The following is a 26,334-nucleotide window of genomic DNA, read 5'->3' on the forward strand; positions in this document are numbered from 1 at the left end:
CTACCCATCTCCCCTTCTGTTCTCTCTCTCTCTCTCTCTCAAATAAAAAAAATAATAAAAATATATTTAAGTCTTTATTAGTATCTTTTTATAAGTTGAAGAAATAAAAACTGTACCAGAAAAACAACACTTCATTTCCCCACTCACTGTGAGAACAGAATGGACAGCTTCTCCCATATACAACCAACTGCCCCATTATGGTAGAACTCAAGAAGCCATGTAGTTAATACCTACTGTGTGTCACACTGTGAGTAGAAACAGATGAATAAGACATGGTTCCTGCCTCTGAGAGTTAAAGTCTACTGGGGCCACAGATACATGAATAAACAACCATAATACAAGGTAATAAGTGAAATGACATCAGCGTAATCAAGGGGTTATGAGATCATGGAGAAATCGTTCTTAACCCAGCCTAAGAGTGAAGGCTATGCCTCTGGAACTTTCTAAAGAAGCTTCATGCAAGAGCTGTGTTTTAATAGACAAGTGGCAAATTTTTATGGACATTTAGTCCTCATTAGAGCCTTGCTTTTAACAACATAATTTGTAAGAATGCTCGTTACTAAGCTTCTTTCTCAGCTGCAGTGTGCTGAAGAGTTTGTCCCACTTTTTTCCTGTGTTCCAATCTTGCTGTGTTTGGATGATACAACCACATAGCTAGTCTTCTATGTATGTGATACCACAGTGCTACTGTTTTTTAAAATCAGTTTTGAAAATGGGAATCTGCAGTAAGTGCGAATAAGGTCATTGTCATAAGGCAAGTCAAGATTTTTACTGTATGATTAAGATTGAGAACTTCGCTAAATGACTTGTCCAAGGCCACACAGTAAGTGGGTGGCCAAGCCAGCTTTGGGAATGAGAAATGCCTAATTCCCGGTGGGGTATATTACCAGGCCACAAGTGAATGGAAGAGCTAAGTGATATTTATGGCTGGTGATGATGAAAAACCTCAAGAGGGCTGGATGATCATTCAAAAGAGTGGATATTTCTCAGTACTTATTTATACCTCGTGGGATTGAAAATTGGGATGGCCATTCCACAATAACCATCTGCTGGCTTCACTTTTGCAAAAAGCATTTTTTCCCAGTGTCACTAAACATCTCTGTGAAAGCCATGTCAGAAAGCACTTTAGTATGTGACATTTTCAAAACTTCGGGAAATGTTTAGGTTATTTCCAGCTTGTTAATTATAGCAGCAGGAGAGTCTGTTTGGGGAGATCCGAAACAACAGCTCAAAAAGAGCCCAGGGCTCTGAGAAGAGACCCAGGTTTGTGTTCCGGCTCAGACACTCGGTAGCTGTGTAGATCGCATGCCTGCCAGAGAGCTTCAGTTTCTTCTTCTGTTATGTAGGGGTTAGTCTATGAAGTGTCTGATTTCACTGTTGTAAATTCTTTGCTTTCTTTTATTGGATCACTACTGATCAATTCTAGACATGCTGAAGTCCTCTTAGCCTGGACATAAGTAACAAAACTTGCTTGTGTCAATATTATAATGTTAATTTAGAGGGACATTCGCTGTTCTTTCCTGATGAGAGGAACTTAGGTCTGCATGACTAAGCTTCCTATTAGGAAATGGTTCCTTAAACTGTAGGCATGCACTGTAGCTGTAACTAGTGTACAAAAAGTTCATTCTCCTTCAGATTATTCTTGTGTCATGCCTTGACCAATGTGCACTGATTCGGGATGTGCAGTATAAGTAGAAATTAACATAGAGTCATTGTGACTTTCCCAGAGGAGTACTTGTCAACTAGAGTTAAAAAAAAAAAAATAACAAGACCCATTCCCACATCAGACAATGATGTAGAATCCAGGGGAGAACTTTTAAATATGCTATCCGGTTGTTCAAAACTTAAGCCAGAAATTGTAGAAGAGTGGTGCCCAGTAAGATAAAAGTGCTCTGTATTATAGGTACAATTAAAAATGGTAGAGCGCACTGATTTTATAATGTTCTTATTTTAAGGGAGTGGGCGAAGAAGGAACCAGGGTGAACTAGACACTGCTGAGCTGCCTCCTTATTATCCCATTTAATTCTTACAACAATGGTGAGAGGTATGTATTATTATATCTGTTCAACGTAGAGGAGACTGAGACCCAGGGAGGCTGAGAGATTTACCCAGGGTCCTACAGTTAGTAGGTAATGAAGAAAGTAGTCAACCATTGTTCTGTCTGACTTTATTTATTTATTTTTTAAAGTCTATTTATTTTTGAGACAGAGAGAGACAGAGCATGAACGGGGGAGGGTCAGAGAGAGAGAGGGAGACACAGAATCTGAAACAGGCTCCAGGCTCTGAGCTGTCAGCACAGAGCCCGACGCGGGGCTTGAACTCACGAACCATGAGATCATGACCTGAGCCGAAGTCGGACGCTTAACCGACTGAGCCACCCAGGCGCCCCTGTTCTGTCTGACTTTAAAGCTCTAGCTCATTCTGTGAACTTCCTTGCCTCACTCCCTATTCCCTGCTTATCAACTTTAGGAGGCTGTGCTAAATTCAAGTTAAAATCCAGATTAGATTATTGAAGTCCACTTTCCCCCTCTTATTTAGAAGCCAGCCTTTTCTGTTTCTTCTTCTGTCAAGGCTCAGTGTCCCTCACATTGTTAAGCCTTGAAAGGACCACCCTTGATATGTTGACAAGAAATCAGCTTCTAATCTGCAACACTTCTTTATATGGCTCGTCAGCTCAGAGCTCCTACGAGAGAAGTATTTCACAACTGGTCTGGCCACCTTATCACATTCCAAGCAGAGTTCAGGCTTCCGTGGGCTGCAATACTTGGAAACCCTTATGGTGATAAGTTATTTGCTCTTTATTTTAATGCCACCAGTACTTATTCCATTCCCCTTTTTTCCTCTCTGACTCAAAGAAGCCATATCATCTTCAACCATGTACCAGAGGGCATTTTGCGCTGGGTTACAGTGCAAAAATAAATCATGACCTCCAGCAGTTCATTGTTCCAGCTTGCCCTTATGCACACATGGAGAACATGAAGAGAAAACTTGCTCATTTTAGGTGGCACACCATTGGGCCCACTATGAAAAGAATTTTTCATTTGGTTTATGTCCGATGACTGTTCCATGAAATTTGGGTGAATTTTATCTCTCAGCTTAAATGAAAGGCCACTGGTTTTGTTCTTTCCTTCTGTCGTACAGAAGACTCTGTCTCCTATAAGCTATCCAGTGTGTGCCTGAAAAAGATTAAGATGGTCTGTAGGGCAGGAGACTTTTCATCGCAATTTATTGCTGTTCAAAGCGGCAATAGAAGCTTTCATTTAACACTGGCCTTTGTATTTCCATCCATGAAAATTGTTCATACCATGACCAATCTGATGCATTGTCCGTGTGCTTCATGGAATATTCCAAACAAGACCACAGTGAACCAACTCCTTGGTGGGAGGAAAAGGGGAAGATACTGGGGCAGTCAAAAAACTAAAGTTTGCTTTAATACTTTGTGGCGTTTTCCATCCAGGTCATAGCTCCCTTAGGCAAGGACTGATGGAAACTCTGTTTTGACAGTTAAAAGAATACCTTGGAGAGATGCTCCCCCACCATGTGGATTTTTACAATGAAACAAATTTTCAATTAGACCCAAGGAAAAGAGTGGCTCTAAATTGTAGTCTTTTGTCTCCATTGAAAGCCCAACACCTGCCAATCACAGGAGCCAATCTAATTTGTTGTATTTTTCTTTCATTAAGTACAAATCTTTCTTAGCATCCATCAGAGCCGTGTTCTAAGAAAAAAAGAATTGTATACACTCATACTTCTTTATAGTTCATTGACTTAAAACATTTCTATGTGCATGAAACACACACATCTCACAATTGCAGCCAATAGTGTTCACATAGTCTCCACATCCAGAAAGAAGATAGGAAGAAAAAAAAATGTTCTTGAAAATGGATACTAAATCTAAAGAGAGACTGGTTGTACATTGGTCTTAAAACACAATTTCTCTCAATTAATGCTATATGAACAAAAAACTAAAGATTAGAATCTACAATTGATTACCGTGCACATGGACACTTGGAATATGTAGTCAATTTCTGTAACTATACTGAGGCCAAGATTCTAATGCCTTAAGTGCTAACAATAAGACCTTGAAAAAAAATCTGCATTTTAAAAGCATGCACTGTAAATCACACAGGAAAGGGGGTAATGTGCAAAGGAACTGGAATGTTGGCCCAGGGAGAGCAGGGGCATTATTTGCTTCAGGTTTTACACATATCACCCTTAATGGGAGGGTCTGGAGAAGGTGCCCTTCTAGTTTGCTGCGTGGGCCCTGACCCCATGTTTATAAGATCCTTTGGGGATCCCAGCACCCTAAAAGAAATGTATTGCCATTACCACAGTTGCCCTGGGAGATGGTTAGTGGTTTAAGTCAAATTCCTTCTGCTAAAGGGCCTTGGTAGCTTTTAGTGATGAACTTCTTAGAAATCTTCCCTGGCCCTTACTACCTCCAATCAACTTGCTCACTCTTGCCCAATAAAAACCATCAGTCCGAGCTACTCTAGCAGTCCCCTTCTCGTCATAACAGTGTGTGTGCTCCTGTGGCCAGTGAATCTATGTGGTGCACTGGGTCTGTGCTGGGTATTTTTTGATGTTTTTTAACCCAGTGCCTAGCAATGTGTCTGACACTGAACCGCTTGAAATGAATGCAGAATTTTCCAGCATTTGCTATGAATTGCCAAACTGCTTTCTGGCAACATAATCAAGAATGGCAATAAAACTGAGCATTACTTAAAACAAAGCAAGATAAAAACCAACCAACCAAACAAACAAAAACCACCAAAAACTTGCTCATATTAGAGAAGTAGAAGAAAAATAATTCATTACTTCCATATACTAGGGTTGCATTTTTTTTTTACATATTTATTGTCAATTTACTCTTATTTTTTGGTGTGAATTCCATGTCCTTGTCTTTAGTCCTTTTTTTTCTATTGGGTTGCCCATTTTATCTTTTTGATGCAAAGGAGTCCTTCCTATATTAAGAATTTTAAACTGCTTAAAGCACAAAATATTGCAAATATATTTTCCACTTTGTCTATAGCTTTTTTTTTTTTTTTTTTTTTTTTTTTGCTACCTGTCTGACTCTTTTTCACTCAAGGTGTATTGAATGATAACTTGTACCATACCTCTTACTTACTTACTACTACTTACTTACTAAAAACAGTCAGTGTGACTGCCTCTTAGTCTCAATGAGTTAGATGGACCTAATCCTATGGTACCTATAAGTCAGCAATTATAGAATCATATAACTCAAAATCTCAAAGTGAAAATTTTCATTGTTTTCCTACTCTTCATATGTTTTGCAATATACCTTCCATTTACAAAAATAGTTAAGTGGAACTCAGTGGGGGAAGTACTAAAAAAATTATAGCCTGGGGTGCCTGGGTGTCTCAGTCTGTTAAGCACATGGGTGGCTCGGTTGGTTAAGTGTTCAACTTTGGCTCAGGTCATGATCTCACCATTCCCTAGTTTGAGCCCCGCATCAGGCTCTGTGCTGATAGCTCAGAGCCTGGAGCCTGTTTCAGATCCTGTGTCTCCCTCTCTCTCTGCCCTTCCCCCACTTATGCTATGTCTCTCTCTCTCTCAAAGATAAAAAAAAAAAGCATCCAACTCTTGATCTTGTATGAGGTCATGATCTCCTGGTTCATGAGATGGAGCCTTGGGTCAGGCTCTGCACTGACAGAAGGGAACCTGCTTGGGATTCTCTCTGTCTCTCTCCCTCTCCTTCTGCCCCTTCCCCTCACTCTCTGTCTCTCAAAATAAATAAATAAAAATTTAAAAAATTATAGCTTATTACCTTTTTTCCCTGGCATTGTTATCATCAGTTTACTAAAGTAAACATTACCTTGGTTTTAGGAAGCAAATTTCTCCATATTCACCATGTTAGGTCCTTTCTTATTTAGTTAATATCAGCAATTATGTGACATCTATAATGAAAATGTAGTTTCCCTGACTCAGAATCCTGACTCAGCTGTCATGTCCAGGTGTCTAGAGCAATCTGACAACCTTCTGAATGTTATTTACTTTGACGGACTTATGTTATGGGTCTTGAAAGTGAAACATTGTTAATGGTTCTGCCATAGCCTCATTCATAGAATTCTAGACAGAGAATTCTAGGCAGATGCTTTCTTCTGACTTATTTCTCAAACAGAAAGGAAAATGTCTATACCTATCACTTATTACTATAATCTATAATTGTTAGTATCTGTGTTTAGGTTAACTATATGGGCCATTTCACTGTTAATAATAATCACGAATGCAGGATTATTCCTGTCTAATGAGACTTTTCTTTTCTTTTTTTTTTTAAGTTTATTATTTTGAGAGAGAGAGAGAGAGAGAGAGAGAGAGAGAGAGAATGAGCAAGGAAAGGGCAGAGAGAGAGAGAGAGAGGGAGAGAGAGAATCTCAACTAGGCTCCATGCTGTCAGCACAGAGCCCGATGTGGGGCTCGATCTCATGAACTGAGATCGTGACCTGAGATGAAATCCAGAGTTAGATGCTTAACTGACTGAGCCACGCAGGCACGCCATAATAAGCCTTTTCATCTTCAACTTTGATATACTAATTTTTGACAAATTTTAGACCTTCGACATTGTTGCCCATACAACTAATACATTAAAATTAGAGGGATAAAAAGGTGTGGTGCTGGCTTCCCCTCAATGGCTCTACTTCATGGTTCTACAAAAGATTTATTATGCTCTCCTTCAGTTCTGTTTGGGAATTATTAGCTCTATTATATTTATAGAGGAAAGAACACATTTAAAAAATTTTTTTCTAAGTCAAATTGAATCTGAAAATTTCTAAGTCAAATTGATCCTTCCAAAGATCAGAAGAAAATTCACTCTTAGACATTTGAGGGTGTCCCTCGGAAGTATCTTGGCCAGAAAACTAAGATGCACATTATCTAGAGAAATGGGAAAGGCTTTTGTTGTTGATGCACTGGAACTGACTGTATAGTACTTCTTGCATGTGGCTGGTGTGGCCCAGCAAAATCATGTGGCCTCTTGCCTCAAAGCAAAGCTCAGGCTGGGCCACCTGGGTGTCTCAGTCAGATAAGTGTCTAACTCCTGATTCAGGCTCAGGTCATGATCTCACAGTTCATGAGTTCCAGCCCTGAGTGGGGCTCTGTGCTGACTGTGCAGAGACTACTTGGGATTCTCTCTCCTTCTCTCTCTCTGCTCCTCCCCTGTGCGTGCTCTCTTATTCTCTCTCTCTCTCTCAGAAATAAATAAACATTTAAAATAATAATAATAATTTAAAGTTAAGCTCAGGCCTTAAGATTCATAAACTGAACATTTAGGGTGAGCTTTGCTCATTACAGAAAAGCCTAGGGGTGTGATGTCTCTTCATGAGAGGCAGCACAGGATGGAAGGGGTGGGGGTGAGGGGGCAAGAGAAGTTGTATATGGGATCAAGAAGTGAAAGTAAGAATGCCACCACCCCTCTTGTGAAGCAGGGAGAGGGGTTGGATGGTTGTCAAGGTCATGGAAAGGAGTTTGGATTTTATCCTAAGTGACTGGGAAGACATTAGAAAGTTTGAAGCAAAGAAATATGATCTAATTTGTGTTTAAAAAGACCCTTTCTGGAGCCTGTCTTACAGAATTAAAAATACAAATCTATAAATTTATTTGCCCAAGGATGATCACTATAACATGGTAAGCAATAGCAAAAAAAAATTTTTTAAGGAAAAGAAAAAGAAAAGAAAATGATCTGTTTATCAATAATGGTAAATGAACTACCACATATCCATATCATGGACTACTGTGTAATTATTTAAAATAACAAAGACTCTGTACCCCAGTACCCAATCTGGAAAGGTTTTAATTATGTATTACAGAAGAAAGAGAAAAGTAAGTTGCAGCCCAATGTATGTAGCATAATTGTATTTTGTTAGAGAAATATATACTTGCATCATTGAACAAATTTAGAAAAATGGGGGAAAGTTCACATTGAGTTATCATGGCTATCTCTGGATAATGCATATTTATAAATAATGACACAAAGTTGGCTGAAAGAGAAATATCACTCAAATTTAAAGATACCTTATGATCTTTCCAAATAATTTCATTACTGAATTCTAGTTTTTAATCACCTAGAGTGAAAAAAAGAAATAGAAATTAAAAAAAAAAAAGTCTCGTGCCATTACAAATATTTAGAACTTATCCTGAGGTGTTGGTCCTAATTCTTGTCCAATTACCTAATTGTTCAGGTAGTTCCTTAGAGGAGACTCAAGATGTTAGAACATACCTTCCTGAAGCATTAGCGTAGCAGGTCTCTAAAACTAGCCTTTTACCTGAGGAAGGAGCAGGTTTCTGGTCATGATTACTGCTTTTCTTTGTTTTATTTCACTTGAAAAATAATTGAGAAGTCTAGACAAGATTTTCTCCAGTGTTCTTTGATAGGTTATCAGCTTTTGACAGGGGTTTACTGAACACCAAATGCAACAATTTCCATATACCTTCCAGCTTATTGATTGTGATGGGCGTGTGGGTTTTGGCTGCTCAGTATCTAACATTCCTCCCGGTTAGGAGGATCCTTCCTTTTGTGAATCTTGGTGGGAGGTAAAATCCTTGCCCCCCCTGTGCCGAGAAGCAGACTCTGGAGCCATCCGCGTGAGAATGAAAGTCAGCAACTCCACCTAAGGGCTCCACAAACTGGAGGCGATGCCAGCTTCTTCCTTATGGAGTCGGTCTGAGGCTTAACTGGGTCAAATAATGAACTGCCTGACACAGAGTTAAGTGCTGAGTAAGTGCTACACTAAAAAATAAATGTAGCGCAACATGGTGAGAAGTCTACATGGTCCACCAGAGTCAGGGTGAACTGAGGGGCAGGGAGAGCTCACCTGCATTCCCACAGAAGCCCCAGGCAGTGCACCTGGTTTGCATGATTGTTTTATTAGTTGTATTTCAGACTGTAAAAACCGATTTTAATTTTTATTAAATCTATACTTGCACATGGTTTAAATAATCCTGTTGCTCTACACGTTCTACATTTCATAATAGTAAAAAACCCCACAATATTCTGCCCACTCTGCCTCCTCATTTTTCCACTCCCTAGTGGCAACCCCTTCCAACTCCTTTGTTAAATAACACGCTTGTATTGCTAGTTCTTGAAGTTTCAATTGCAAGTGTTGCCACTATGGAAAATGAGGATTTAGCGCTTGTTTTTTTTTTTTTTTTTTTTAAGCCCTCTCTTCTCCTCGCCACAACCACCACATCTTCCTGTCCTTCAGATAGAGTTATGCGTTGGTTTTGATCAATTTTATGTGTTTGCATGATTATAACCATGTAAATATTTTCAGAGCTGAGCAAGGGTATATTCTGTGACTACTTCCACTTCTCTTTCTCCTCCTCCTCCCTCCTTTTCCTTTTCCTTGAAAACCTTTTTATCCTGGAGTTAGTAAATGTCATGGTTTTTCTATTTGCTTTGTTTTCCGTATTCTTCTTATTAATTCACCGTCAAATTCTTCCCAGTTTTCTACATCTTCTCCAAATCTGTTCAAACATTGCAATTCCAGCGGCTTCCTTTTTGTGACCTGCTGTAGCCAGAGCGTGTTGACCTATTCCCATACAATTCTCCTACAGGGATATCCTTCATGTCATCTGGAGACTGACTGTCACCGTTTCTTAAGTCTGACCCCCCCATTTCCTGGATTTCTTATCTTCTTTCTTATTCCCGCTGTCATTGTGGGGGAGCCTCGGCAGCGTCCTGTGTAGTTTCTTTACCTAGCAGCATCCTGAGAAAAGCATGAAAAGAAGTCTGAAATACTGTGCATCCGAAAATGCCCTTTTCCTGTACCTCACAATTAAAGTGTCCAGTTTGGCAGTGTATAGAATGATTTCTTGCATACTTTTGAAACATTGCTCCTTTGACTTTTTGCTTCCTGCCTTGTTTGGAAAAATGTTGAGTCTGTCTGATTTCTGATACTTTGTATGTGACCTGACCCATCCCCCTGCCCTAACCCCCAGCATGGAAACTTTTAAGATATTCCCTTCATGATTGGTATTCTAAAAGTACTTCAATGCAAGTCTATTTTTATCCATTTACTGAGTATGCAATGGTCTCTTTGACTTGAGAATCTAATACCCCACAATTCTGGGAAATTTTCTCGATTTATTTCTTTGAGGATTTACCCTTCTTGACTTTCTCTGTTCTTTCTGAAACTCCTATTGCTCAGTTATTGGACTTCTGGATCCATGTCTTAAACTTGATACTTCTCTCCTTCTTTGCACTGAGGTACCTCAAGTTGTATATTTTTGAGTATAATTTGCAAATGGAGTTCATAGAATTCACCCTTTTAAAGTACATAGAGTTAGAAGAAATTTTGACAAATGTATACAATAGGCAACCATCACCTAATGTAAGATAGAGTTGTTTTGTATCTGTCTTTTTTTCACATACCATAACACATATATCAGTAGTTCATTTATTTTTCTTTATTTTTTGAACAATTATTTATTACTTTTGAGAAACAGAAAGGGACAGAGCACGAGCAAGAAAGGGGCAGAGAGAGAGAGAGGGAGACACGGAATTGGAAGCAGGTTCCAGGCTCTGAGCTGTCCGCACAGAGCCCAACGTGGGTGAACTGTGAGATCATGACCTGAGCTGAAGTTGGACACTTAACTGACTGAGTCACCCAGGTGCCCCTCAGTAGTTCATTCTTTTTTATTGCTAAGTAGTGGTATTCCATTGTGTAGATATACCACATTTTATCAGCTGATAGATATTTCAGTTATTCCCATTTTTAGCTAGTGTCAACGTTAGTATAGTGACATTTTTTTTAAATCAAATGATTTTTTAAATTTTACTTTTTAAAGTTATTTATTTATTTTGAGAGAGAGAGAGAGAGAGTGAGAGAGAGACAGAGAGAGAAGGAGAGAGAGAATCCCAAGCAAGCTCTGCACTGTCAGTGTGGAGCCCGATGTGGGGCTTGAATTCATGAACTGGGAGATCATGACCCCATCCAAAATCAAGAGTCAAATGCTTAACCAACTGAGCCACCCAGGTGTCCCACATACCAACTTTTCAAAGATGTGTTTTCATTTCTTTTGAGTAAATTCCAAAGAGTGGAAATGGTGGGTCAGATGGTAAGGATATATTTGTCTACTAAACCATTTTCCAAAGTGTTTATATCATTTTGCATTCCCATCAGCATGGAAAATCCAGTTTCTCCTCACCCTCACAACTCTGGCATTGTTGTTCTTTTCAATTTTAGCTATTCTAGAATATGTATAGAAAATCTCATTTAAAAAAATTGTTTTTCTGATGACTAATAATGCTGAGCATCTTTATATCATAATTTGTATGTTTGTTTTTGTGAACTATCTGTCCAAATATTTTGCCACCCCTTTTTATTGGGGGGGTGTTATTTGTCTTCTTGTTGAATTGTAAGAGCTCCTTATTTTATTTATTTATTTTTTAAATGTTTATTCTTGAGCGAGAGACAGAGCACGAGCATGAGCAGGGGAGGAGCAGAGAGAGACAGAGACACGGAATCAGAAGCAGGCTCCAGGCTCCAAGCTGTCAGTCAGCACAGAGCCCGATGTGAAGCTTGAACTCACAAACCGTGAGATCATGACCTGAGCCGAAGTCGGGTGCTTAACCAACTGAGCCACCCAGGTGCCCCTGTAAGAGCTCTTTATATATTTAGATACAAGTCTTACAACAGATATGTTTTGTAAATATTTTCTCTCAGATTGTGGCTTGTATTGTAATTTTATTAACAGTACTCTTCAAAAAGCAGAAGTTTTAAATTTTTATAAATCCAATTTATAAAAATTTTCTTTTACAATTTATGTTTTTCTTTGATGTCTAATCTAAGGAAATTTTACCAAACCCAAATTCACATAGATTTCCTCCTAAGTTTTGTCCTAGAACTTTCTTAGTTTTAGCCATTAAATCTGTTTTATGATCACGTTAAGTTAAAGTTTGTATACAACATGAGGTAATGATCGAGGTTCATTTTTTTAGCATGTGAATATTCAGGTGTTCTGGAACTATTTGTTGAAAAGACTTTCTTCTCACCAAATTACCTTGATACTGTTGTCAAATATCATTTGCCATATGTATGTAGGTCTTTTTTTTACCTTTATGTCTATTCTTATGGCAAGATCATATTCTCTTGAGCGAGGTAGCTTTATAGAAAATCTTGAAATCATGTAATGTGAGTACTTCAAATTTTTTCCTATATTTTCATATTTGTTTTGGGTCTTCTAGGCATTGGCATTTGCATTTTCATATAAATTTCAGATTCAATTTATTGATTTCTACAAAAATAGGTGGAATTTTGATTGGGATTGCATAAAATCTGTGGATTAATAAGGAGAAATACACATTTTAACAATATTGAGGCTTCTGATCTATTTGTGTGATATATCTCCTTATGTATTTAGTTCTTTTAAAAATTCTTTCAGCAATGTTTCAGTGTGTACGTCTTCACATATTTTGTTAAATGTATAAATAAGTACTTACCGTTTTTATAATTTTAAAAATTTCACTTTCTAACTATATACATTATTATGAACATTCACGTGTCATTCTTATGGAAATATGTATGGAAATGTGTTTTTTTTTTCTCTTGGAAAATATGTAAGGGAGGATTATTGGAGCAGATGGTAGATGCATGTTTAATCTTGTAACATTTTTATACATTGTCTTTTTATCTTACTGTCATGTCAAACTCTTCTCTAAATTCTAGAAGTATTTTTTCTAAATTTCATAGGACATTCTACAAACACAATCATGTCATTGGCAATTAAAGATAGTTTTCCTTCTTCCTTTCTAATTTGTATGCCTTTTCTTTCTCTTGTTTTACTGTATAATATTGAATAGAAGTGGCAGGAGTGGGAATCCTATTTCTGTGTCTAGCTCTCAATCCTAGGAAGAAAGCATCTAATTTTTAAAGCAAACTCAATTTCTTTATGGATATATTGGTAAACTATTTTTTCTTTAATGAGCTTTGATAGTTTGCATCTTTCAAAAAATTTATTTCATTTACATTGTTAAGATTATTGTCAATAAATTATTTATAATATGCTCTTTAAACTTCTGTAGGATCCATTGAGATGTTACATCCCTCATTCTTGATGTTGACAAATTATATCTTCTCTGTGTTTTTCCTGATCAGTTTGGCTGGAAGTTTATCACTTTAATTGAACTTTTCAAAAAATATGGTTTTTTGGTTCTATTGATTTTTCCTATTATTTGTCCATTTTCTATTTCATTGATTTATGCTCTTATCTCCATTATTTCTTTTTTTTTTTCTGTTTTTTAAGTTGGCTCTTCTTTTTCTAGTATCTTAAGTTGGAAACTTACGATTTTAGGTTTTTCTTCTTTTCTAATACAGACATTAAAACTATATATTTCCCTCTAGCGTAATGACTGTTTTATTTGCATCCCACTAGCTTAGAGACATTCTGTTTTTATTTATATTCAGTTAAAAATATAATCTAATTTCTCTTGTTATTTCTTCTTCAATCAAAAGTTATTTAGAAGCTTAACTTCTGAATATTTGGAGATTTGTCAAATTTTAAACAATTTAATTGAAGTATAGTTGACATTTTATATTAATTTCAGGTATACAACTAGTGATCTGAGAATTATGTACATTATGAAATGCTCACCACAATAACTATAGTCACTGTCTGTCACCAAATGATGTTATTACAATATTATTGGTTACATTCCCTACCCTGTACTTTTCATTACTGCGACTTGTTTATTCTTTTTTTTTTTAATTTATTAATTTTGAAAGAGAGAGAAAAAGAGGGAGAGAGAGAGAGAGACAGCATGAGCAGGGGTGGGGCACAGAAAGAGGGAGAGAGAGAAAGAATCTCAAGCAGTCTCTGTGCTGTCAGTACTGAGCCCAACGTGGCAAACTGTGAGATCATGACCTGAGCTGAAATGGACCTGAGCCAAAATCAAGAGTTGGATGCTTAATGGACTTGAACCTCCCAGGCGCCTCCCTGTAAGAGGGCCTATTTATTTGTTCTATAAATGGAAGTTTGTACCTCTTAATCACCTTCAACCTATTTTGTTTAGTTCTCTCAGCTTTTTAAAAAGTACTGATTCCTGATTTAATTCTATTGACATCAGTGAACATACTTTGTATAATTTTATTTAAAATATAAGGTATTTTATTTGGGCAGCCAATAAAAAGGAAAAAATTATTGATTAAAAATATTTTATGATTTGTTTCATTGCACAAAATATGGTCTATTCATAAATAGGCCATTTGCATTTGAAAAAAATGTGTGTTCAATATAAATTTTGGTTCGAGTGTTTTACAATTGTTAGATCAAATTACTTAATAGTGTTGGTAAAGTCTTTCATATCCTTATTGATATATTTGTCTACTTGTTTTATCCACTTGTTATTAAGAGAAAGTTATTGAAATATCTAGATGTAATTGTGCATTTGTTTATTTAGCTTTTCATTCTACCAAATTATTTTCTTCATATATTTTGAAACCCTGTTATTAGGTGCATACATGCTTAGGATTATGTCTTCTTGATTAACTAACCTGAATGTGCCTTTTCCATGGTAATACTCCCTGGTAGGAAGCATTTATCTGCTACTAATGGAGCAAATAAAGGTTCTGTTAGTCTTTGCAGTCTTAGTCTTTTGATAGTTTTTCCTTACACTTTTATTTTTAACCTTTGTTTCTGTATTTAATGCAGATTTTGTTACACAGTATATAGTTAGACATCTGACTTTCAATTAGACTGTCTCTTAAAGACAGGCTTTACCTTGGTCATCTTTTTGCTGCCCTCAGCATGTAGCAGACTCAGCATGTAGGTTTCTCTCAGCTTGTGAATGTGAATTGAAGGAGTGGAGTAGCAGCAGGGACGTAATCATAGTGGACAGTGCTGAGCCATGGAGCATAACAGAATATGTGTATGAGTTGCTTTACTCTTCCCTTTCCATGAAAATTTATATGTTAGCATTCACTTATGGCCAGAACACATTTTGGAATAACTAAGGGACAAAGTGCATTTGGCTTTGAACATTGATAACTTGATTCCTATTCAGTTAAAATGGCTTTCATTACTTTTTCTTTTTTCTCAATTGTTTAAAGCAATTAAAATTTTTCTCAGTTCAGCCCCCAATGATAGTTAGAAATAAATTTAATTTATTTCTGGACCCTGAAGAGAATGTCTTTTATTACTTGGTAATGGGGAATGGGGAGAAATTATGCTTTAATATCTTTAAAAAAATAAATACAAGAGAAAACATAAAATATGTAAAAGCAAAACATTTAAAATTGTTTTCATCCACTATAGTCTTTTTCCTCAATTGAATAAAATTATCTAGGGGCGCCTGTGTGTCTCAGTCAGTGAAGCATCCGACTCTTGATTTTGGCTCAAGTCATGATCTCACGGTTAATGAGATCAAGCCCCACATCAGGCTCTGTGCTGATGGCATGGAGCCTGCTTGGGAATCTCTCTCTATGCCTCTCTCTCTCTCTCTCTGGCCCTCCCCTGCTCATCCTCTCCTCTCTCAAAATAAATAAATAAACATTAAAAATATTAGTTAAATACTTCTTTGGGTTATGATGATTCTAAGAAATGTATACTATAGAATCTCCATAGCCCTTTTTAGTACATCACTAAGAATTACAAATTATCTTAGTTTCTTAAAAGGCAGAAACTATTACATAAGTCATGTAATAATTCTAAATTTAAACAGTTAATATAGTTAATAGTGTATCCTTTAAACAAGGCAATTAAATGCAAACAAACATAATTTGCTAAATTTTCACGATTGAAAATTAATTCTTGAAAACGTAGGTAGATGATGTGCAATATCAATTAAAGCCTTGTGAGCCAGGCATGTGCTAGAGCATATAGATGTTAACCACACATATGTTTGCAGCCAACAGCCATGTTGAGGTGTTATTGCCAGAGGAAATTATCTATAGCCAGGCGGTGTCCCAAGAAGCTACAGAGGGTAGCATTTATGACATTAGGAAATTGTATCAAAGTGCAGCATCTAACCCGGAGACTGAGAGGCTTTGAAAGTTGATTTTATGTACACCCTGAGAGCTGACCCTTCTTTTTAGAGAAGATTCATGACACTCATTTCAAAACCAGGAGGCCATTTAATGAATTGGCAATGACAGGAATAGTCATAGGAATCTCAGCACTCTTAGGCCATTTTCTTCCTGTGGTCAGATTTTTATTAGAAACCAAATTATAACCCCAAACCACTTTACATTGAGAAATTACTCTTACAAGGACCAGAAATACTATAAATCAGACCAGAATTTCTTGTACTATGACAGATTAAGCTGACACGAACACTCCCTCTTCTTCCATTTATTTGATAAAAAAAACAAAATAACAACATAAGTATTGCAATACCTAGCACAAAAGAAAGAGAAATCCCAAGATGCCAGAAATAAATAAGGAATTCTATGCCAGAAACTATAAGACCCAAGGTATCCTGTTCAAATATTTATGTAAAAACGGGGCTAGGACCAATGGGATCCCAGCAGATACAAAGACGAAACCACTCCATAAGAATGCTTTCACAGCACTTGGTGGTGCACAGGGCTCCCGCCTGGAAAGAAAAACTACAATCTCTTCTGAAGGTAATACGCTCACCATAAAAATAAAAAATCACAAAGTACTTGAGGAAACAAATCAAGTATTTGTAAGAATATTAAACACTGGGAACTCTCATACTCTACTGTTGAGAGTTTAAAACTGTACAGCTGCCCTGTTTTTGTAGCATCAAGAAAAGTGGCCACTCCAAGAGGGGAGTCATAGTGGGCAATAGAGGTTGGGAGGAATGAATGGAGGCCGTTTGATGAACTCAGATTTATTCTAGTAACCCCCCAGATATTTCTCCCATCCGAGCATCAGTGCATGTTAGTTCATTGCCAACATATCTCTGTGCATTGCTTTATCACGGACTTCAAATAGTTCGACTGGAAGAATAGGAAACCATGATATAGAGAAGGAAGAATTTGGGAAATCATGTGGAGAATGAGGAATATGAATAGAAAGAAAAAATCAAAATAGATTAGGAGAGTAGATAGTGTATCTTGGAGAAATGAAAGTGTGTAGAACTTGTATGCTGCTATCCTCTGCCAATCTTTTAAGAGCCATAAAATTATATCACTAGCTCTTCTGTCCTTTTTGTCTTTGTTTGCATTTCAGTTTTTTATAAGCTCCTCTCCCCAACCCTGAAGGCACATTATACCAACATATATATATCCTCTACATGTTTGTTTGTTTGTTTGTTTTTGCATGTGGTTTTTGTTCCTAGTTGCAAAAGGGTATTTATAATGAACACTCTTTTGTGACCTCATCTGTTTAGTTTTGTTGCCCGATGTTGCTCTTCAGAGTAGATATTTCTATAGAAAATTTCCAAACAAGAGGCAGGGTACTAAAATTGAAGTATGACCTCGCAAATATTAAAAATGTTGAATGCCAACATGTGTGGAATATGGTACCAAATTGTTTTAAAATCTGAAAGAAGGATTAGTAGTCGATTTGAAGTCACATTAAGTAGGATAGAGTAAAGAGAACCCTTTGTAAGCCAAGTGCATGAATTCTGTTTAACAAATGCCACCATCTTCAAATAACACTTATTAAGTACACAAGTGTTTGAGGTCTGTACTCTGTTTATTAACAGAAAAAAAGACATATGTTCTAAAGAAGATGTGAGGTGTTCCCGTGCTTTTGTCATTTAAGTGATACGCATGTGAGGTGTAAATGAAATTTTATTGATAAAACACTTCTTCGTTCATTTACTTCATATGAGATTTTATACCCATCTGATCCCTTTCCTCCACAAGTCAGAATACAGTAAAGCTGGAATCACAGGCGTGCATAAAATCCCCGCCGGCTGGGCCTGTGCCGTGTTCCCAGGCGCACTGAACAGGCTGTTTACAATGAGCAGCCATTTGGAAAGCAGAGTAGAGCCTCGCACTATATCTCACAGAATGGCCCCAGTTGCCCCAAGCCATGCCTGTGTTGCTCACACAGTACACCCTTTATAAGTCCAGAGACGGAATTTCAATGAGGAGCACTGAGGTATGTTTTTCCAAAAGTGGCATCTGGCGCAAGGATTGGTTACGTGAATGGCCCAGCTGGTTGGTTATACCTGTGGTTTCTGCTAATGAGCCTGAGGTGGTGCTGGCCGCCTCCTCAGGCTTTCAGAATACATCCAGCCTTTCGTCATCACAACTCTAAAGATGGCCTAAATGTGTGTGTGGTGAAGTCCGGGGGCCTTCGAACTTGGTGCGGATACCTGTCTTATTGTGGACAGAGTGGATATTTATTCCCTGGCCTACACTTATCCACTAATGATGGGTCAAGTCATTTGGATTTCAAATACAGTAATAATTAATCCTGAGGAAGTTTAGCCTAAGTACAGGTTTCCTTTCCCTTAGAACCTTAGAAACGACTGTTTCTCCCCAAAGCGGGCAAATGTTTTCTTAAAAAATTAAAAATACTTCTATATCCATCTGTCTCTGTCATGCTTCTTCATTCTGTATTTATCTCTGTGGATACAGAACGGCTCTGGACATTTGAGGGATGTATATGTTTGTATATGGGTGCATGTATATTTATAAACAGGGTTTTACTATAAGGGGAAAAGAAGATTCCTGGTAGTACTGTGGCCGGAAGGGCCCACTTCCAGCAGTAAAGGCCTCTGGACCACACAGAGAACAGCCCCATCCAGTCCTCCTCCCCATGTCTCTCTCTATTCAGGAGAGGACCAATGTAGAAATTGTCTCTCAAGCAATGGGCAGAGAATGTAACTAAAGTGTGACCACACCCCTTCTCTCTATTTCGGGTGGCCTCTGTGCCTCCAAGAGCTTGCTGCATAGCCAGATAAATACTGTTTGGAAGGAAGAGCATAAAATCAGAAGTCTGAAGAGTTGGTTCTATTTCCAGGTCTACATTGGACCAAGGAGATGCTTGTGGACAAATCCCATCAATCTCACTACTCTCCACGTTCCCACTTTATACAAAATGGTGATAAGTAAGTTGTACTTGTATGTATCTTGTTTCACAGAGTCCACATGACTTTACCATGAAACATTCTCAGGTAAAAAATCTGGGGAAAGGATTCAGCAAATGTAAATAATTAATGAAGTTCTATCTGGAAGAGAGTCTTAGATACTTAATATTGAGGGGCTAATGCGGTTAGAAGCATTGATACATCAGACTGTATCAAAATTGGGTACATGTTTTGCATCAAGAGAACATAGAAAACTTGGCTAATGATGTCACAACATTGTTGGCTTAGCCACATAGTTCCCAAACCTGATGCAACTCATGCATTTTACACTATCCCTTCCTCTGCCTTTTCTGTACTATCCTCTATGACCAGCCAGGTAAGTTGAAACTCCCTAGCAAGAAAAAGACAAAGCAAACAAAAAAAACCTGTTTCTTCTTCCTTAGAAACCTTCCATCCACCCCGGCATCTACTTTTTGCTCTCTTAAATTACTTTTGACATGCAAGTTTGTTACCCCCACAGTCAACCTGAGTTTTAGTTCTGCACCACTTCTTAAGCAGGACTCTGCACTTTTTAATTCACACCTCCCCATGCCTTTCCCACCCCCAAACCCACACACAATTCATCCCAAAGCACTAGTGAGCAATGTAGAACTTAACAAAGATTTCATAGTTGAAATAGAAGAGGATGTTTACATAGCCTCCCCTCCCCAAATACATACAGTAAGTAAGCTAGTAAGCCACAATTAGACAAATCCACCCCCCCATCAACTGTGTAAACAGTTTTTCCCCCCAGTAAGATGTATAACATCTGACTCAGGCAGTTATCCCCTCCCACCTAATTTCTATCCTTGCTCCCCTATCATAATTCTCTTTCAAGAAGTCTGGGTACTAGCCTGAGGCTGTCTTTAGGCATGCGGTAACTTATCAATTCTTTATTCCAGGAATTCAACTAAGGTGTGCACCACAGTCAACTGGGATAGCCTGTGCACGGCCATCTCTTCCCAACTCCATGTTCAATGACACCACGTTGTTAGCTTGAAATTGGCTGTGGTGGGAAACCAGGGAAATTGGCAAATGCTACACGTCAAGGTTTCCTCTCCCTTCCCCCTACTTCTTCCCAGAGAGCCAGTTGTTAAACATCCACCAACACACTACTGGGTGATATGCAAAGCTTTTAGTGACAGGTGCAGCACAGGCACCAAACAATCAAAACTGACAGAAGTCACTTTTGCCCCATACGTGCGTACAGCTAATAGCAGCCAAGTTTTCAATAAAGCAGGTGTCTCTTTCAAAAGAATGTTTCTTCCAAATTCTAAGTGGTTAAATATTTCTCCAGATCATCCAGAATTACTTTTATTAGAATGCCAGGGAAGACGTTTTGTAACATACGTCCTTCAAAAATTTAGAGGGATTATTTCAAATCTAAATAAAGAAAAAAATTTAACAACATCTCACTGAGATTTTTTTAATGTTTTTTTTTTCCCCCTGTAGGGGAGAGATTCATTCTTTGAGAAAACAGTTTTTTTATTAAATGATGCTTTATATTTTACAAGTTGTATATTGAATATAATCTATTTTTTAAAGGGTGTCTGCATTCCAATAATGAGTAAAAAGTAATAAGGAGACTTTGGCAAATTCAGTTAAAATTCCAGTTTTAGGAATCACCTGGCTAGCTCAGTTGGTGGAGACTGTGAGGCTTGATCTCAGGGTTGTGAGTTCGAGGCCCAACTTGGGTATAGAATTACTGAAACATAAAAATCGTTTTTAAAAAAAGTTTCCAGTTTTGGAAATACTGAAATGTAAAACGTAATGTGTTTCTTAGCATTCAGGAAATGCAGCATAAGTGGGTTGAAGGAGGAAAATAAACGGAGATGAGCAGGTGGAGACAGAGTTTGAAACTGGAAAAAGCAGCTGAGCTGTCCATGCTGCTGCTGTGGAGTGGGTCAGCCTAATCTTGTAGATTTCTTTGTACTTCCCGGGAGAGAGTTGGACAAAAGTAATCTTTTACTTAATTAGGTGAGAAAGCATATATAGGAAACATTTTTCAATAAGAGAGCTAGCATTTTTAATTAGAGCAGAAGAAAAGAAGATTTGATGTAAGAGAAAGGTCTGGAGTTCCTGAGACAGGGCAGTTCAGGAAGCCAATTTAACTTAAAATTAGGGGACGAAGGTGAAGGCAAAGTAGCACCTTAGAATAAGATCAGCAGAGGAATTAAAAGTTGTATCAAACAGTTGGGATAGGAGGGTACCAAACTGAATCGGACTGCTTTTGGAATCTTTACTAAACACAACTCATCTCTACAATATAGACTTTTTAAAAATAATTACTTATTTTGGGGGAGAGAACAAGTGGGAGAGGGGCAGAGAGAGGGGGGACATAAAATATAGAAGTTTTAATGTTATTTCATTGGGTTATTTTGGTAAAGTCTTTTTTTTTTTTTATTTTGAACATGATAAAAATCCAGCGCTTCTGTCCAAGTGTTCTATTATGGCTATGTGTCTGTCTTAGTCCAAAATATCAGAGTGGGTAGCTGGGTAGCTTATAGACAGCATAAATTTAGTTCTCAGAGTTCTGGAGGCTGGGAAGTTCAAGATTTAGTCACTAGCATAGTCATATTCTCTGGTGAGGACCTTCCTCCTGGTGTGTAGCTTGGGTCTTCTCACTGGGTCCTCCCATGGTGGAAGGGGCTAGGGAACTCTCTGCATCCTCTTTTATAAGGACACTAAGCTCCTTCATGAGGGCTCCACATTTATGACATAAGCACCTCCCAAAGGCCCCACCTCTTTTAAAAAAATGTTTATTTTTGAGAGAGAGCATGCGAGAGAGAGCATGCATACATGAACACTATGCCAGTGGGGGTTGGGGGAAAGGGGCCAAGGAGGGGCAGAGAGAGAGGGAGGCAGAGGATCTGAAGCAGGCTCCTCTCTGACAGCAGACAGCCCCATGCAAGGCTTGAACTTATGAACTGTGAGATCATGACCTGACCCAAAGTCAGATGCTTAACCAACTGAGCCTCCCAGGCTCCCCTTGCAAAGGGCCAATCTCTTAATACCACCATCTTTGAGAGTTAGAATTTAAATATATGAATTTGTGGAGGGGGTGTGAGTATTCGGATGGTAGCAGTGTCAGATCACATCTTTTATCAAGTGTCTGCTTCACAATTAGAACATATATGTTGCAACATTATTTCTGTTTGTCTTCTATTTTCTTAATTATTAGTATCAATAGTTACGCTATTTGCTTAGATTTCATACTTTGAAATATTTAAAAGTTCTGATAAGCAGTTATTTAAATTTTTATGTATTTGAATCTATACATTTTTTTTTTTGTATTTCTTTCATTGATTTTTACCCCATGAAAGATCTCCACCCAGACATCACATATAACTAACTTATATTTCCTTATTTTTTTCCTACAGTTTCATATACAGTTAACTTTTAATACAATTGAACAGAATTTTGGTGAAATATCTGTGATAAAGCTCCAAGTTTATTATTAATTTTTTGATTAATGAATTGTATTCCAACTTTGTCATTTCTTGTTTGTTCCATTTGTAATGTGGCCTTTGTAATATATCATTATTACACACAACAGGATCTGTCTTTGACTTTCCTTTCTTGTACCATTTATTAGATTGTAGAGTTGTATGTAGATATTTTTAATTATTACACCTCTATAAGTATTTTAACAATGAGAACTGAATGTACCTCCCCATTACTCTTCATTCTCAATCGATCTAATTATTTTTATCCATTTATTAATCAACACAAATCTCACTGACATTTTGATTAAATATGTAGACCCCGCCAAAAAAATTTTATTTTAGAAAAATTTCTATTTTCACAACGTTTACCTAGAGACATGGTACTCTTTCCATTTTTTTTTAAAGTTTTTATTCATTTATTCTAAGAGACAGAGAGGGAGAGAGAAAATCCCAAGCAGGGTCCACACTGACAGTGTAGAGCCTGATGCAGGACTCAAACTCATGAATCTGTGAGATCATGACCTGAGCCAAAACCAAGAGTAGGATGCTTAACCAACTGAGCCACCCAGGCACCCCAAGTACTTTGTCCATTTTAAAATGACAAGGAATTTGTCTGCTATATGCTCAGTGTGGGATTGATCCCCAACAAATACTTAGGGAAGAAAGTAATCTTAATCAGTAATTACAGTCTAAAGATATTTGTGAGAAGTATCTAACCTTCACTATAAAATAGCAGTAAATGGAGGGAAGGTAGGGGAACAAAGGACTTTTAATCATCCATTGCACCAGTGTTGCATTTCCTCTGTTACTTCTTGTTGTCTATTTCCGTCTGTATCAGATTTACGTTTCTCTGCCTAGGCTCTGAATAATCAGTTTGTCCCCTCTATATTCTTCCTCGACTTCCACTGTTATTAACTAGACCTCCCTGACCCCACCCTGACTTTCCCACTGCCTGCTGTTCATCTTTGCTCCTTTTCTCCTTCATGGGGCAGGGATCTGCCTGCCTCTCTAATAATTAGCAGCCGCCAATGCCTATCCACTTTCATTCTCATGCTATTAATCTTCTAAATAATCATTTAACAACTTAATAATTTTAAAAATAATTGACCTTGTATATATTTTTTAAATTACTCCCCCTTGTTATCATTCTTTTATTAGTTTTAATTGCTTGCCAGTTGCTTATATTGGCTTTTGAAAAAGGCAGATGATCATATGAGAAATTAAGATAATTTGTACTCCCCTTTTCATTTAGTGGGGTATCTTATTTATGTTTAATATCTGAATGTATTGGCTAAAACTTCCACATAATCCTAAACAGTAGTGGCAGGAACGGACATCCTAACCTTGTTTCTTATTTTTTTTTTTAATGTTTATTTATTTTTGACAGAGAGAGGGAAAGGCAGCGAGACAGGGGGATAGAGGATCCGAAGCAGGCTTTGTGTTGACAGCAGCGAGCTGGATGTGGGGCTCTAACTCACGAACTGTGGCATACCTGAGCTGAAGTCCAACACTTAACTGACTGAGCCACCCAGACTCCCCCCTTGTTTCTGATATTAATGGAAATAGAAATGTGTCAGGGGTTTTGAAGTTAACATTATTTGCTATAGACTGAATTTCTTCTTTAGTCCGTAGCTGAAATTTTAATGAATAGTTGGAATATTAGTTGGTGGGCCCTCGTATCTTGAAATTAATAATATCGTCTTGCTGCACTTCACCTCTGGAGTCCTGTCTGAGGTGGACTGGTCAAAATCAGATTGGGGAAAGCTCCTGTCCTTCAGTGGTCCTTTTCTTCCAGTCCAAACAGGTCTGCTTCATCATATTCTGGCATCTTTATTGGGTAGTTTGGAACTTTCTATTGTTACAGGTGGAAAATGAGACCCCAAACTGTAAACTGACACCCTCAAAATCACAAGGCCAGATGGAGCAGGGCCGGGATGTGACCTTGGCCTCCTTCTTATTCATCCACTGCTTCTGCATCTTTAGGGAGAACAGGTTATTCCCTGGGGTTTTCCAGGTCTTTACACACCCTCAGGTGCTTCCACATTCTGATTTATTCTGTCAACAGGGAGCTGTCACAGGAGTGATCCAGTTATTCTGGAGTTGGCTAGAATGAAAGGGACCCACGGCCTCTCTGGAACCACCTAATTTACCCAGGTGGTGCATGTTCAACCCAAACTTAAAGCATATTAAGGAGTTGTTTCTCTCAGTCAGCTTTAAACAGCAGCAGAGTTGAGCCTGACTGAGGAACAAATGGAAACATGGGAAACCACAGCAATTGAATATCTCTTGTCTTGTCTTCTTTTTTCTTCTTTCTTTCTTCCTTTCCAGCTCTGCCCCTCTTCTTTCTGGACAGTGTTACACAGGCCCTCCATGGAAAATACAGAGTTGCTAGCTGAGAATGTGCAGGGATAGATTTCAGTACAGCTTGATCAGTACTGGATGGGCATTGATACTCAGTCAATTTGGTCTGGTGACCGGTGAGAGCCCATGATACCACATTTTCCCTATCTTTGAATTGCAGAAAACAGTAGCATAACAAAGAGTGAACAAACAAACTAATGTGAGAGCGAAAGAAAGATGAAGAAGGAAAGGAGAGAGGAAAAGAAAGGAAGGAAGAGAAGGGAATAACATGATTTTCATCTTTGTGTTTCACAAAGTGAAGATAATAGGGAAAACTAACATCAATTAATTGTCATGACTTTTTCAGAAGAAAAAAATGCCAAAGAGTGGAAAGGATCTTAGAAGTACATAAAGTTAGGGGCGCCTGGGTGGCTCAGTCGGTTAGGCGGCCAACTTCGGCTCAGGTCATGATCTCGCGGTCGGTGAGTTCGAGCCCTGCGTCGGGCTCTGTGCTGACAGCTCAGAGCCTGGAGCCTGTTTCAGATTCTGTGTCTCCCTCTTTCTCTGACCCTCCCCTGTTCATGATCTCTCTCTCTCTCTGTCTCAAAAATAAATAAATGTTAAAATAAATTAAAAAAAAAAAAGAAGTACATAAAGTTAGGCTACAGAGAGCTTTTACAGAGTATACCTTTAACTTTAGGGAAAAAACATACCACTATCTTGCCCTTTGTTTTCCTCCTGAATTTTGTTGCAGGTCAGTAACATACTTTGACACAGACTGATGCCAGCCGCTGCACTGGCCTTTAGAAATCTCAGGCAACTTGGAATGTTAGAAGTAACTTCCTTGACTCCGAAGGATGGTAACCTTTGGGGACTAAAAGAAGCAAAGGTATGTTCTTAGGGTGCTGAGTCCAAATGGTGTCTCTATTCATTTATTTATTTTAAAAATTTCAAGTTTATTTATTTATGAGAGAGAGAGAGAGAGAGAAAGAGAGAGAGAACGAGTGGGGGAGGGGCAGAGCGAGAGGGAGACACAGAATGGGAAGCAGTCTCCAGGCTCTGAGCTGTCAGCACGGATCCCGATGTGGGGCTCGAACCCACGGACTGTGAGACCACGCCCTGAGCTGAAGTCGGACGCTTAACTGACTAAGCCACCCAGGTGCCCCGAAATGGTGTCTTTAAATGCTAGAGGTGCACGTGAAGGGAAATTGACTCCAATACGATGTAAGGCAATGTGTAGCTATCCCTGGGGCAGAGACCTTAGAGTGGTGAAGCCATTGGCAGAATCATTACCCTTCTAGTAAGTGCACAGACAGACCTATGGCACTGTAGCTGGTAATGAGCTGAGCCAGTGTGGGACCCTAATGAAGGTAACTGGTGTTGTGAAGTGGACATAATGAGAAGTCAGGACTGAAACTCCAGACTCTTTTTAGGGAGATGCACATTCCAACTTCCCGTCGCAGGTGCATAGTATCTCTATCAATCAATATATTTTAACACGCATTTCCTCATATAATTATTTTCATTGAATGTGCTGATTTGTCA

The sequence above is a fragment of the Lynx canadensis genome, chromosome B1 (assembly GCF_007474595.2).
Source record: "Lynx canadensis isolate LIC74 chromosome B1, mLynCan4.pri.v2, whole genome shotgun sequence".
Taxonomy (NCBI): domain Eukaryota; kingdom Metazoa; phylum Chordata; class Mammalia; order Carnivora; family Felidae; genus Lynx; species Lynx canadensis.